The sequence below is a fragment of the Cavia porcellus genome, unplaced genomic scaffold (assembly GCF_034190915.1).
Source record: "Cavia porcellus strain 051 isolate PalLab524CR breed Dunkin Hartley unplaced genomic scaffold, mCavPor4.1 scaffold_23, whole genome shotgun sequence".
Classification (NCBI taxonomy): domain Eukaryota; kingdom Metazoa; phylum Chordata; class Mammalia; order Rodentia; family Caviidae; genus Cavia; species Cavia porcellus.
The window spans coordinates 37,758,792-37,774,899 of record NW_026947506.1 but is presented as its reverse complement, the minus strand read 5'-3'; positions in this window follow the sequence as shown (position 1 = coordinate 37,774,899).

The following is a 16,108-nucleotide window of genomic DNA, read 5'->3' as shown; positions in this document are numbered from 1 at the left end:
ACACATAGAAGAGGCACTAGTTTTTACTTTTTAAAGAAAATTAATTTTGAAGAGCCTCTTTGGGTTTTGGTTTTGGGTTTTGGAATTTTTTCGGTTTTTTGTTTTGTTGTTTGGTAACAGGGATCAAACTCATGACCTCACATTTACCAAGCAAGCACTTAATGCCACTGAGCTAAATCCCTGGCCCTATTTTTGTTTTTTTGTAACAGGGACTCACTATGTAGTTCAGGCTTGCTTTGATCTATGTAGTCCAGGTTAGCCACCAACTGATAATGATCCTGCTGCCTCATTCTCTACAGCCTATTGAATAGGGCTCATTATTTGATAAGTTGGTTTTTAAATCAAGTCATCACTACACCATTCAATATATGGACTCTTGTCATTCCAAATGAGATGTCTTGCCATGAGGGAAATAAGGGAATGCTTCTGCAGAGTTTGCTTAGCGTTTTCGAAATGGGAACTCACTGAAGATAGATAACCTGTGGTTCTTCTTATTGGTCAGTTTTCCCATTGCTGGGGGGAAAAATACCTGAAATATACTTAAAAGTGTTGTAGCTTGATATAAATGATGCCATCTTATGCCCTGTATTTGACCCAAAAGAGTGAAAAATTACCTTGAGTACAATCCCATGAGAAAAGCAAAATGAGCTGCACCCACAAGAAAAAACCTGCTCAACAAAGCAGGATACAGATGTCAAGCAAAAATTAATGTAAGACTCTGCCTAAATTGTTTCCAACAGGATGTCTTTTTTGTGGTTTTCTGTTTTAAAAGCTCTGTAACTCCCTCCAGTTCTTGGCCATTCTGTAGGACTCTGAAATGGGTTTATATCCAAGTGTTCCTGAGCTCAGCTAATGAAATTCTAAATTTAAAGTTCTAAATTCTAAATTCATCAATTTGGCTGCTTGGATTTCTATATTGTTCACCCACTTCATTTGGGGTCTCAACCAGGATGAAATAATGCCCTTGGAACAGCTTGGCTAATTTGGTTCCTCCTAAGTGGGTTGCCCAATGAGTCTCTTGGATGGGGGGGGGCCCTAATAATTCTGGGATGGGAATTTGCCTGTCCAGTAAGGTCTGCTAGCCTTCAGGAGACAGTTGGGCCTCTAAGTGCTTGGCTGGTCTCAAGTCTAAATCTGAATAAGATGGCTTGGGTAGCACAGGTGGCAGAAGAGCTGGGAGGAGCATTATAGGCCCCACTTGTTTTAGTGCCACTTCTTTGGCTGTCTTAGTGGGGCATTTCCATGAGCTATTAGGGTATCTTTTCATTGGTGCCCCAAGCAATGCATAATGGGAAACTTGGTTCCCAGCCAGATGGCAGCCAGTAGGTCTAAGATCTTGGCATTCTTTATCTTTGTGCTGAGGTTAATAGTCCTCTTTCCTATTAAGTGGCCCCATGAACATGGATGGTAGCAAAAGCATAATATATATATATATAGTCCCCATCTTAAGTCTTGAGTAAGGGCTATCAGTTCTGCCCACTGAGCTGAAGTTCCTGACCCTAGAGCTTTGGCCCATATCACCTCAGTTTTGGTGATCATTAGCTCCTGTCACTCGAGTACCTTAGTGGAAGTAACTGCCACCGTCTGTGAAAAGGATGGCTTCAGGCAGGAGGGCTGCAGCATTCACAAGCGGCCATCAGTCAGGTCAGCTTGCAGGCTTCAGACCGAGTCCACAATGTATATGATTACGTATCAGCATTGAGGGATCATCATCCAGCAGAAAAGTCGCTGGACTGAGGGCAGAGGTAGACAACTCGAAGCAGTCGGGATCTGATAGAAGGGCTTGATACTAGACAATATGAGTGTTGGAAAGCCATCTTTTGGGCGGCAACCACAATAGTGTCTCTACAACATGGGGCCACTATCTGGAGTCCCTGGCCAAAAGTCAACTTAGAGGCTTCCTTGGTGAGTATTGTAGTGGCTGCAATTGTCTGTAGGCAATTTGGCCATCCTGTAGCCATGGGTCTAATCGCCAGAAAAGATTGGTGACAGGCCTCTTCCAGGGTCCTAGGTACTAGGTTAAGACCCCTTTTGTGATCCCATGACTCTCGGCCACATGCAATTAGAAAAGTTTGGCTAAGTCAGAGAGAGTGAGGGCTGCAGCATTCACAAGAATCTGTCTTAAATCATTGAAAGCTTTTTCTTCTAGCTCAGTCCAGGTTAAAGGTCCAGATGGAGCCCCTCCAGTAGAGGTGTAGAGTGGCTGAGCCATTTCAACAAAACCCAGAATCCACAACCACCAGTAGCCAAAGGCACCTAAAATTCTCTAACTTGGTGCGTGGTCTTTGGGGAATGGATTTTTAAGATAACCTCAATCCTTTCATCTGACAAAGTCGGTTTTCCTTCCTCTAATACATACCCCAGGTAAGTGACTTTGGGCAGGCGGAGCTGTGCCTTTTTGGTAGGGACTCAATAGCCCAGTTTGTCTAAATCTCTCAATAGGACCTCTGTGGCATCCAGACAAGAGGGCAAGTCTGCAGTGGCCAGTAATAAATCATCAACATATAGAAGAAGCTCAGTGCTGGAGGGGTGTTCTGTCCAAAAACCTTGGAGGTCCCTGCTCAGGGCCCCATCAAATAGAATTGGTGCATTTTTGAACCCTTGGGGTAAACGCATCCAGGTCAATTGTCCTGATCTCCCATCTTAGGTCTGTCCATTCAAAGGCAAAGAGGAGTTGTCATACTGGAGCCGGTGGTAGGAAGAAGAAGGCATCTTTCAGGTCCAATGCACAGTAGCAGGGGTGCATAGGAGGCAGCAAAATGAGCAGAGTATATGGATTAGGGACAGTGGGGTATAGAGTTATAACTTATTTACCTCTTGGATGTCTTGGACAGGCCAGTAGTCTGAAGTCCCAGGCTTCTGGACAGATAGCAAAGGCATGTTCCAGGCTGATTTACAAGGAACCAGGAAATTTGCCTCTTTCAGCCTTCACATGTGCTTGGAAATTCATTCATTTGGAGGCTCACTTGGGATCCCTCATTAGGGATTTACAGGATCCAAACCTCTCTTTAAAGCAATTATTCCTCAGGGGGACTGCCAAGAGACATTCCTCACCCCTGAGGAATCCCTAGGTTTCAAAGAGAAACCAAAACCCTGAGTGCTAAATTCAGAAGGAGCCATCAGGATCCTTACTAGTAAGATTGTGTTAGTTTGGGGTGCCCCTTGAAGTCCCTTGAGACATTGGGTGCAACATTACAGTTTCCACAACCCATTCCCAGACCAAGACCTTGGTCTGAGACTTGTTGACCTTAGGGTCCAATTAGTACCTGGTGTCAGTTTACAAACTGACTTAGTCTGTGTCTTTGTCTTATTAATCTTGTTTGTCACCAGCTTAGTGTTTGTTATTGGTGTCAGTGGGTCAGTCAGCTTCTGCTTCTCTGTCACCCTTGCAATGTGTTCTTAACCATTTTCAGGAATTTTGTTAGAGAGCCTCTTCCTATGGTGAACCTATTTACACACGGAAGCTCTGAACTTTTTGTGAATTTGAATGGCCTACTTTCAGAGTCTTTTGGCCTCTGGAAGGGACTTTTAACCTCTCTTTATGTCCCTCATACACCTGTAACAGACAGCCCTTCTCTAAGGCTTCCTCCCACCCAAGACCCTTTTCTTCAGACTGCACTTCTGCCCCCTGGCTGTCCTCTTTTACTCCTCCACGAGGCTGTGGAGAGGAGTCTCCCAGACCCTTCCTAGTCTATGTCCTCTTCTTCACCAGTGATATTTACAATTGGAAACAACAAAACCACTTGTTCTCCCAGGGGCTCATTTGCCTCCTTGAGTATGTTTTCTTTAAGCATCAGCCCACCTGGGACAACTGCCAAAAGCTTCTCCAGATTCTTTTCACTTCTGAGGAAAGAGAATGCATCTGTAGGTGGCAGACTGTGGCCCTTCCAAGGGGAGAACCACCCGCAGCTCCTGAGATCCACACCATGCTGGAACTTAGGACGCTGGAAAACAGAAGCTAGCCTCCCTGGTAAGTGGCAGTGGTGTGGCAGACTGCGGCCCTTCCAGGGGGAGAACTACCAGTGTCTTCTGAGATCCACACCATGTTGGAACTTAGGAAGCTGGGAAACTAACCAACAAGCCTGCCTCCCTGATAAGCAATAGTGAACCTACTGGTGCAAGGCCTAGAGTCAAACATCCCACTTCCCCTACCCCTCTTCTCCTGTCCCCCGTTAGCAAATGGGAACTAGAAATCTGAGCATCTCCTGGGAGGTTGACATAGCAAATAAGGGGGATTTCCTTCTACCATCTCTTTGAAGACAAATATTTTTATTACTATTTTGCTCTATTCTGATTAACGATACTGCTCTATTCAATATTCTGTTTTGATAAATTCTATAATGTTCTGTATTTCATTTTATTTTGATATATGTGATTGAAAGAACAACTATTATAAAGATAACAAAATATACTGATACCTATTACTGTTATCCCGGTAACCTGCTGTGAAGTTCTGCACCAATTTCACTGTATGATCTTAGTTGAGTTGGCTTTATTCTGTCTTGTTCTGTTGTATTTTACTACTTTCAAAATAAAATTTAAAAAAAAGAGAGAGAGAATGTGTCTGCACCCTGGGACACAAACTGGTCCTGGGACCCGATGGCCACCGTAGTTACCACCCAGCTTGACTGGACCACATGTTTCCTCTCACTTACCCCTCTTGGGATCCTAACAATGAGCAAAGTAAGGAGGCTCTCCATCGCCACTCTTTTGGGTGCTTTAAAAGCAGCTACTCAGAAGCCAATTAATTTGTGTAAGGTTTCAGAGGTAAATCAATGACCTGATGAGGCTCCATCTGTATTCTTGGAGTGCCTCCTACAGGCCTATTGTATTTATACACCTATTGATCTGGAGGCATCTGAATAAATGCACCCTAAATATTAGAAAAAAGCTTCAAAGACTAGGAGGATTCGAAGGTAAGGCACTCTCAGAGTTAGTGAAGATAACCCAAAAGGTCTTCAACAACTGAAAAGATCCACAGGACTTAAACAAAAGGATGGCAAAGGTCCTTCTTGCTCTAGGAGAAAAGAAAATCCCAAGACCAAACGTGATTTGGGGAACCCTCCTAAATCTAAAAGTGCTCTACTAGCCAGAAACCAGTGTGCCTATTGTAAAAAAAGAGAGCCAATAGAAAAAGGACTGTCCAGAGCTCCAGAAAAAGACTGCCTCCACTCTGAAGGTCTTAATTGAAGACTGAGCCAGTCAGGGTTCTTTCAGCCACCAAGAACCCTGATTAACTCTTACTGTGGGGGGCCAAAATCCTGGTCAACACAGGATTAACTCTTACTGTGGGGGGCCAACTTCCTGGTCAACACAGGAACAAGTTATTCAGTCCTTCTCAGCCAGTGTGTCCCCTGTCCCAGGCTAAGATGAGCATTCAAGGAGCAAGTGGAAAAATAAAGGGTTACCCATGGACTTGGGCCAGTATTATAAACTTGAATAGAGGCTCCCTAACCCACATTTTTTCTTGTTATGCCCAAACGTCCTTACCCCCTGATCGGATGAGACTTGCTCCACAGGTTACAGGCCAAATCTCTTTTGAGGGCCCAAACTCCTTGATGACTCTTGGGTTTCACAGAAAGACTGGAGATCACCAGGAAGCTAGATCAGAGGTGACTACCACTCCTCCTTCTTCTATTCTTTTTACTTGTCCTCCGACTGAAGGATACTTGTTTCTGGTGGACTCGCCTCTGGCAGACCCCCTCCAACTCCGTTGCTACAAAAATGACAAAAGGAGATCCCTGGGGTCTGGACAGAATCCCACCTGCCTGTCTCGCAATCAATCAACCTCTGATAGTAGTCACCCTTAACCCTGAGGCCACCCCAATCTGGATCTGCCAATATCCACATCAGCTTTAAGCATCAGTTTTAAGCAGGCCAAGGAAGGAATTTCCAAGTACATCCAAAGGCTGAAAGAGGCAAATATTCTGATTCCTTGTAAGTCAGCCTGGAACACATCTCTGCTAAATGTTTTATTTAGCTCATGGTTTCGTAGGTTTCAGTTCATGGTTGGATGCTGCAAAGTAGAAACCTGTTGGAAAGGTGTGGTGGAGTGAAGCTGCTTACTTCATGGCAACAGGGAGTGGAAGAAGGCAAGTGTGCCATTGAGAGGTACACTCTCCAAAGGGACATCCCCAGTGACCCTTTCCTCCAAATGGGTCCCACTTCCTAACAGCACATTCGACTGTGAACATGAGCATAACACTTCGTAATCCAACACCTCTCTGGGAATTTCTTAATCCAGTTCAGTGGACAATTAGGATTAATTTGCACAAGTAGAGTTCACTAATGTAATACTCTTTTCATAACATGAATCTCCATTCATTCCACCATTTGATTTCCAAGCCAACTGTCTGAATTAAATAGAAACTATGCTATCCCCATTTACAAAGGAAGAAACGGTTAGATTTGACACAAACTCAAGTGAATCCAGGTATGGTGGCGCATGCCTGTAATCCCAACACGTGGGAAGCTGAGACAGGAGGATTGCTGTGAGTTCAAGGCCAGCCTGGGTTATAAAGTAAGTTCATGGCCACTAAAATGCATAGTGAAACATTATATTAAAAAAAAACAAGTGATCTGAAAGCTTATACAGTCAATGGTAGTTTTCTGTTTATCTGAGCGTGTGGCTCCCATCCTATAGTTGACTTACTCTGCCCTTATCTTCTGATCCCTACTCCAGCTGGAACCTCTGCAGTGGAGAACAATGTCTTCCAGTGGTATCAGCAAAGGGTGGGTGGATACCTACACCCAAACTATGATGACTTACAATCAGTCAGGTTTGATTGTTCCTTAACATTCCAGCACTTTTTACACCCCTCTGATCAGATGAAGGAAGAAATAGTATTGGCTATATTGTCCTTGTTGGATTTAATTTCAGGCACACAATGAGAAGCTGTCTCCAAAATAATTTTTTAGGCACATACTATTTTTGAAAGATCTCAGGATATAGCCTAAATCTATCTAATCACCTTTCCTATTTTACACACCTGTAAATATTGCATCGGAATTCTTTTAGGATCTTAGTTGTTTTTTAAAAATGAGGTTAATGCAAGCATATAACAATGTGGCCATGACTGTATAGAGCGTAAGAAAGATTATTGGAGATGAGACTTTAGTTGAATCACTGAGAGGACCCAGAGGGCCTGCTACTTGATCATAAGAGAACTTCAGAAAAGCAGCAGCAAGCTGAGCCCTCTGCAGTTACTTATTTGTAACTCAAGGACGTAAGAACAAAGGAGAAAAGCATTGCAACATATTATAGAGGTGTTTTAGCAAGGTATGATGGTGTATGCCTGTCATCCTAGTACTTCACAGTCTGTGGCAAGAGGGTTGCTGTAAGTTCAAGGCCAACCTGAACTCCACAGCAAGCCTGTGTCTCAACAAAACAACAAAGATGTGTTGATCAGGGGATAGGGCTAGAATGGCAGGGTTTGCTATGTGACACATGTCAACCTACTTTGAGTAATTTTATGGGCCAGAGGAGCCATAAGGGCCAAAGCAAATGTCTCTGAGGACAGACAGATTTTGATTCTGTTGACTGTGTTGTCCTGAAGATTCTGCCTAAAATATGGATTCCAGGAATTCTGAACTGCTGTCTAGAAAGTCTCTTCCCTTTTCATGTTCACTTTAAACACTGCTTTGCCGTTAGTCGCCTCACAGCACATTATTGGTATTCGGGAAAATAACAGGGAAAAAAAGTATCCATAATCCTACCCTAGTCTAATTGGCATTCGGGGGTATGATTTTTTTCTATGTATATTTTACATAGTGAAAGTCATAGTGTTTGTATTTTTAACATTATATCTTCAAGATTTTATATAGTCTTCATGATCTTTGTACTTAATGGCTATATTATTTTCCATCAAATGTAGCACTCAAATATTTTTACTTTCATTAGATAGTTCAAGCATTTCTGACTTTCAGTCATTTTAATAGTGTTTAATTTTAATATAAATATGGCCAAAAATGTTTCACTAGTCTTATCAAAAAGACATGATCAGTACAAGAAACTAAGAGGGCAGAGTGGGAAGCGACAGAGAAAACAGCCTCTCCAAGAGTCATCATCCAGATACTGGAATATAGCACTATGAGGAAGACAAGGGAAGTGGGTCCACTGGGGCCAGAAAGAATCTGAAGTGTGAATTGGAGCCCACAGAGAGTAAAGAGATAAACAAGTGAAGACGGTGGTAGCCTGCAGTGCCTTCTCCCTGAGATAGACTCACTGCATAAGAAGAAAGGTTCAAATCTGTGTATGCATGATCATGGTGACAATAATGGCTGGTGATCCTGGAGGCCTCTGCAGAGAGATGCAGCAGTAGAGAGAAACAGCAGGTGTGGAGGACTGAACTGGGTAGTGGTGAGTGCAGAGGACTTAGTCCTCCTACAGGAGAAAGTGAAGACCTAGGAACCATCTTGGAAAGGAGCTAGCTGAGCTCAGAACCCAGAATTGCTGCCAGCTCCCATCTGGCAGCTCCCAGCTGTGCTCAGACCCTCAGAAATTACTTGAGCAGCAGCAAGCCAAATATGGTCTCAGGGAAGGCCTGATGAGATAATCTACTCCCCCACCAAAAAGCTACTGCTGGCCTCTTGGAACAGATCAGCATGATTTGGGTCTCTGTCTCCATAGATTATCTGCTAGTGAAACCAGAAAGAATCCTGGAAGTGGGCTGTTGTTTTTCTTTTTGTTATTTATTTATCTCTTTATCCTTCATTGTTTTATATGAGTGTGAAGATGGTTCTGAGCCTCTTTGTCAGTATGGTTCTGTTCTGTTCTTCCTTTGCTCTCTTCCATCTCTCTTTTCCTTCAGTCTTCTGCACCGGTTTCCCAAAACTGAAATGATTCCCCCTTAGTCCTCTAGCCTTATATCTAATCTCTTTCTGTTCTCTATTGTGTCTTTAATCCATTCTAAATTTTAAAAACTGAGGGCAAAATTGACACATTAAGGACTTGGATACTGCATATAATTTTCTGGTTGGTGTTACATTTTGTTGTATAATCACAAATGTAGTTGATACAGTTAAAAGTGGCAAATTAAGGGTTAGCTCAGTTTGTCATTTTCTAGGCTGTGCTTGATCCTATTGATACGATGATAGCCAGAATTGACATAATTGTTCTGAACAGCTGTTGGTCCATGTATTCCATGACTGAGACTGACTAAGAATGACAGCAAATACTGTGGAACTGTGCCAAAGAACCAGAGAACAGGCCACACAAGCAACCACTTCTCATCTCCAACAAACTAAAGAGGTAAGATCTTGCATTAGACTCAAGGCCCCAAACCCAGCTACACCTGAAAGATACCTCAGGGAATTAATCATCACCTAAAGGTCCTAAATACTAGCAAAAAAGCAACCCACTATAGGCAACTTGCAATGATCATCCCAGGAATTAAAGTAAAAACAGAAAAGAAAATGAGAAGACACTTAAACAAAATGTAACCCCAGACATCCAGTTCTCCAAAGGCAAATCAAGGGGGCAATGAGGTGAGACAATCTGAAAGCCCCACCAGGCCTCAAAGCAATTGAATGGAGTTCTGGAAAAAATGAAATCAGAAATAATCTCTCACATAACTACAGAGATTACCAAAATATCCACCATGTTTAGCAACATTAGAGCAGATACAGACAAAAAAATAGATGAGCTTAAGAAAATTATGGAAGCTTGGCATAGGAAAAAAATGTAATCCATAAAGCAGATTCAAACATACATCCAGGAAAATAAAAATTCCATTGAAAGTATTCATAGCAGATTAGGTGAATGTGGGGACAGGATTTCAGATATTGAAGACAGGCTTTCAGTTAGCAACCAGGAAAGGGAAGATTCCTCAAACCTAGCAAGGGACCATGAGAAATCAAACCAGAAGCTGTTTGGTGAGACAAAGAATAACTTAAGACTAGCTGGAGTCAAGGAACAAGCAGGAGATACCACAAATGACATTTAAAAACTCTTCATAGACATTATGACAGAAAACTTTCCTGATAGAGAAAAATAATTTAACATACAAATAAATGAGGCATAGAGAAATCCAATAAGCCATGATCAAAAAAGATCTATAGAGAGGCATATCATAGTCAAGATTCCAGAAATTCAACACAAGAATAGTAATATGGTTATCTATCTTACACACTTAAACCTACATGCAATTATATCATTTAGAGCACTTTCTTTTCTGCCTTATCGCTTAGTAATTTTCCATTGTATAAAAGTGCTACGTCTTTCCAACCAATCTGCATCTTGATGGACCCTATCTCCTGACCCACTCTGGCTGTGTTTCTGTTTATTAGTGTATCAAGGCTATCTATGTTAGCGATTTTGGTTCATCTTCTCTCCCTCATTTATCCCATGCTATCTTTCTGTCCTTGTTTGTTTACTTTTTCCCTTCTTTCCAATGTCTGTCCCATTTTGTGAGCCCCCTCTGCCCTAAACTAAATTTAGAATGGATCAAAGATCTTAATATTAAAACAGAAACATTAAATCTTCTAGAAGATAGAGTAGATAAAACTCTTGAAGACATTGGTGCAGGCAAAGACTTTATGAACAAAACCCCAATTGCACAGGAACTATCATAAAGAATCAACAACTGGGATCTCATCTTATTGAAAAGCTTTTGCACAGCAAGAGAAACCACCACAGAGTGAAGAGACAACCCACAACATGGGAGAAAATGTTTGCCAGCTGTTCCCCACACCAGATTACTATCAAAAACATATAGAGAACTAAAAAAATCAGTCCTCTCAGATTTAAAGATCCAATCCAAAAATGGGCATCTGAAATGAATACATACTTCTCAGATGAAGAAATACAAACAGCAAATAAATACATTTTAAAATGTTCTGTACTGGTTAAGAAGTCCCTGAATTTGCAGGGAATGTAACTAAGCAACATAGTGCCTGCCTGGCAAGTGCAAGGCCCTGAGTTCAGTTCCTGGTACCACTCCCCAAAAGTCACAGAATTGGTCAGGGCAATAAAATAATAAAATAAAGAAACCAAGACTGAGTACAAAAGGGACCTAAATAATCATAAATTAGTATTAATTTATAATGCAGACCTAGATCAATTTTTAGGATATTGAACTACAGTAAAACCTTGGAATGCAAGTAACTTATTCTGCACATGTTCTGCTAGATGAGTGAGCAAACATTTCTAATAAATTTTAACTTGATAAATTAGTGATGTCTTGCAATATTAGCACATGAAACTAAATATGACATGGTCACAACTGAGCCAATGGTGGTTTCTCTCTCTGTGGGATTCTGGGTGATCATCTCCCAACAGCAAGAGGTTATGGAGATCTGCTCTGCAGAAATGGAGGAGAAAAAGTTGAGAAAAGAGCAGAGGAATTCCTCCCTTCAAATGAGATTGAGATGTATAAACTGTGGGAAACAATATAAAAATTTATAGAATAGCACCAGCCCCATAAGGTGATAGCAGTATAAGAAAGTGTCACATTTCTGCAAAATCCTCAAAAGGAGGTACAGGCGTCACCGGTTAGGCTCCTTGCTAAAGTTGCATGAAATGAAAAGATTCCATTGAGCCAATAGAGGGCAGTGATTCCATTAGTGACAGTCCAAGTTGTCCTATACAATAACATTTCTCTCTTGTCTCCCTCACACCAGCCATGAAGGTTTTCAAAGGTAAGTGCAGGTTATTTTTCTTTGTATTTTATTATTTTGTATTTAGTATTGTAATCATTCTTGTCTGAATATTTTTGGCTTGTGGAATGAATCACCTAAATTTCCAATACATCTTATGGGGAAATTCACTTTGATATACAAGTGCTTTAGATTACAGAAATGTTTTTAGAAAGAATTATGCTCACACACCAACGTCTTATTGTAATTTCAAGCAGACTTTTTGTATGGCTGAGCCCTCAGGAGAACAGTACAGTCAGAATGTGCCTAGAGTAAATAGAAAGAACAAGGATGTGGCTCTTAATGGATTCATGGACTTTTCGTTTTGTCTTGAGGTAAGTATATGTAGTTTACATTGGTCTTGAACTCACTGTGTGGTTAGGCAGGCCTTGAATTCACAGTGATCCTCCTGCCTCAGCCTCCTGATTGCTGGCACTACATCATGTGCCACTAAACCTGGCACATGGATATTTTTTGAGTACAAGTAGTTTATATGTTGAGGAAATGCTGAGATACTGAAAGGGAGACAGACATATAAGGGAGAGAGACAACAACTAAGAAGACAGCATGTATGGTGTGACTGTATACAATTTTATGAAGGAACTCTGGAAACTGTAAATAAAATGTGCTTCACTGATAGTCCACCCAAGAGGAGAGGGAAAACTTGGTATTTACTAAGTTCCCACCTATGGTTGGTTGAGCATTCAGGATGTTGATAACTTGCAGGTCATGAGATGCAGACACTGAATGGCAGCTATAGCACAAAAATGGGAAGAACCAAAAGGAAATGGACATAGAAGACATCCCTAGAGAGACTTGTCTCTGTTGCAGATGATTCTGCCCCCAAAGAGATGTGGTAACATCAGAGATGTTTTTGGTAGTCACTGTTTGTGGCAGGGAGGGGGTTCTACTGGCGTGTAGGGGTGAAGGCCAAGGACACTGCTCCATACCCAGAGTGCAGAGGGCAGCCCCTCACAAGGAAATGCCCAGCCCCAAACATCAACAATGCCAGAAGTGAGAAAGCTTGGTTCAGAGAAGTGTGATAAAGGGCTAAAGCAATAGTCAGGAGATGGAAGTAAAACAGAAGAGCTAATAAAGAAACACTGAAGGAATATAAAAACAAGGGGGTAGAATCTAGTAAGGGGAGAGGGTCACGAGGCTAAGATAAAAAGGTAGTGATAGCTGTCACTTAGGAAACTTACTACCAGCTGCTTTGGAGAAGCCTTCATCCTGCAGCAGACATAATGAAATTTTCCAGTTTGAATTTAAATCCCAACTGTAATCTCACTGTCTGAGAAATGTCTTAGTGATTTCTTTATCTGGAAAGTGGGGGTGATAATTAAAAGAGTTTTCAGTGTGATAAAAGAGAGAATATAAAGTAAAAAATAGCCCTGATTCCAAGGAGATGGAGAGGAGTCCATGACCATAGATGGCCTGGATCCCTCTGATCGGAATGTGGGGTATAAAATATGCATATAACCTCTGAATGGGGTGGCATTTAGGGCAGGCATTGATGATGCACAAGGATCTTATTAGAGTTTTCTTTGTGTCTAAACAGAAAAGGCAGTTGCAATTAAAGCTGAGGAAGAAGCAGGAAGTGAAAGGCATTCCTGCTTTGGCCTTCCACCACGTTAGACTACTGCCATAACTGTACACTAATTTATATTAAGGCAAGAACCTTTCATTCCCCACCTTTGAATTATTAGGAAAAGGGTGAAGTCTCTCTCTTACTACTTCCTGCTGAAAGGTGGCACAGTATTGGGATTCAGGAAGGCTAAAGGGATGATGGTTGATGCCCATGTAGAAGCTGGTACCAGGTGTTTCATCCAGGACAACTTTATCATTGGTGAATGCTCACATCATAGACTGGAAAAACAGAGAGACAAGGTGCTATGAGGAGGCAGGCCACTATCAAATTTAAGAATTTGATACCACCACCAGAGGAGGTGTCTTTGATTCAAATATTTCATTCCATCAGGACCACAGTGAGGTAGAATTCTGAAAGATAAGTGTGGGGTTAGGAGGAATGAAGTTATGAGAGGTAATTATTTCCCCCATCTTAAAGGGGAAAAGTTAAAAGTATAGGTAGATAGGGCTTGTCTCTGGTCCAGAAGTTGACTGGAAAGAATAAGAGGGGTGGGGATGGCTGTGGCTGTGTCAGGATAATGGAGATAAGAGCCTAGGCCCACAAGGATCTCACATTTGACTAAACAACTGAGGGTAGAGAGAACTATGACAGTTGTCATGTAGAACAACATGAAGATGATTTTATGCATAATGTGCATGTCTTTAGGAAAGACTGTCAAGAGTCCTGCTGTAAAAAATAATTAATAGCATATAAGGTATTAGGAACTAAATTGGATAACAAAACATGACTTAGACTGAGAGTTGTGGCTGTGAGGCCTTGGTAAGATAGAGACAAATGGGAGATAGATGAGATAACCACTCAGGATGGTTAGATTCAGGGTTGGGAGGGCACCGCTTAGCTTGAGTGATACTGAAACCAGGATGGCAGTCCAGCAACTTTGACTGCTGTTGGGGTTGTCAAGAATACATGTTCCACCTTGGTTGTAGTCCTTGGGATGATTTCCTATAACAGGACTTCAGTAACTACATCAGCAGTCTCCCTGGTTGTGGGAAAGGCTTTTATCTATCCTGAAAAAGTACAAACAAAGGTGAGAAGATATTTGAGAATTTTGTGGCAGGGCATGTGTGTAAAATCTACCTGCTAGTCCTGACCAGGGTTGTGTCCATGAAATTGATGAATAGGAAAGGAAGGAAGTGGTATGTGTTCCTGAGTAGAGGTTTTACTATAGAGGTGACAGGTATAAGTTGTTGAGATCTCAAGTTGTCTTGGTCAGTCTGCATAAACACAATGGAACTTTAAAAAGGCATCTTTAAGATATAGGACTGTAAAGTAAATGCTGGAGGGAGGGATATGAGAGAGCATGGTATAAGGGCTTGGCACCACTGGGTGAATTGGGGTAACAGTGTCATTGTTTACCCTAGGTCTTGTACTAGATGATAAGACCCATTAAACTTGAGTGCTGGGAGAATGAGAGTATTGTAGGGTGAATAGGCAGGCTTGAGAAAACTGTTGTCTAAAAGAAGCTTGATTATAGGTTTAAATCCCTGTAAATGTTAGGGAGCTACAGGATATTGGGGAATGCAAGGAAAAATGGAAGGATCGCTGAGATGAATTAAAATAGGCATGACATGGGTAGCATGAGTGGGGTTGGAGGTATCCCAAACTGTGTGAACAACTGGAGAAGAGACAGGAGGGGTTGGCTTTATGGCACATTGTGATGGCGTTTGGAGGACTAGAGCTGTGGAGAGGGAGAAGGTAAAGGAGAAATTAAGCTTTTGAAGAAGATCCCTACCTAAAAGGAATGTGGGACATGTTGGAAATACTAGAAAGCTATGGGTGAAGAAGAGAGTTTGGAACCTCCATGGAGTAGGACCTGTCTGCAGAGGCTGTGTAGACTGGCCTTCAACACCCACTACAGAGACTGAGGACTTAATACAATGGCCTGAAAACCTAGGAAGTACACTATAACTAATCCCTGTGTTGGGCTGGGGAGTTAGCTCAGTGGTATAAGTGCCTGTTTGGCAAACATAAGGTTGTGAGTTCAACCCCTGGTACAAAAAAATTTTTTTACCGTGTGTTTACAAGTACAGATAGTGTCTTACCTGAGATTTCCAGGATCAGTTGGGGCTCCAAGAAAGAGATCTTGGGCCCCAAACCTCATCAATCTTCAGCAGCAAGTCCAAGTAGATCAGCCAGCAATGAATCTGATGGTGATGAGATCTCCTGTGAGGGCAAGGAGTTAGAGTTAGACTTACCTGCTCTCTGGCAGTTAGGAAAATCTCTCTTTTAATGGCCGTTGAGATTGCAATAGGGGCAAGGCCCCAAAGGAACACCTGGGTTGGGGCACTCTCTTGCCAATGTCCTTTCTTGTTGCACTTGAAGCATGGTCCAGGAGGAGCTCAGGGAGCTCTGCCTTGTTTCAGACTTTTTTATCTTGGAAGCCTCAAGTGTTATTGCTAAATGATCAGACTGATATTTAGCATGTTTTTTGTGACTTTCCCCCCCTCTTTTTGAGTTTTTTCTCTGTTGTTGAAAACGTGGAAAGCCATGTTAAGGAGCTCTCCCTGTGGGGCTTGAGGGCCACGTTTAGCATTTTGTAATTTTGCATGACTATCAGGAGCAGACTGAGAAATAAAATAAGAATTAATAACAATTTCCCCTTTAAAGGAGTCTGGGTTTACATTAGTGAACTTAATTAAGGTGTTCTTAAGCTGGTTTAGGAACACAGCTGGATTTTTATTAGCGTCTTGGATCTGCTTTAAAAGCTTGTTATAATTAGTATTGGCACACAATTGTATATTTAATCATCTTATCTGTTTTATAAGAACCTTCTCCATTTTGGTAATTTTAGTTAGGATCCTGTTTAGGCACTGCAGTAGGCCCAGG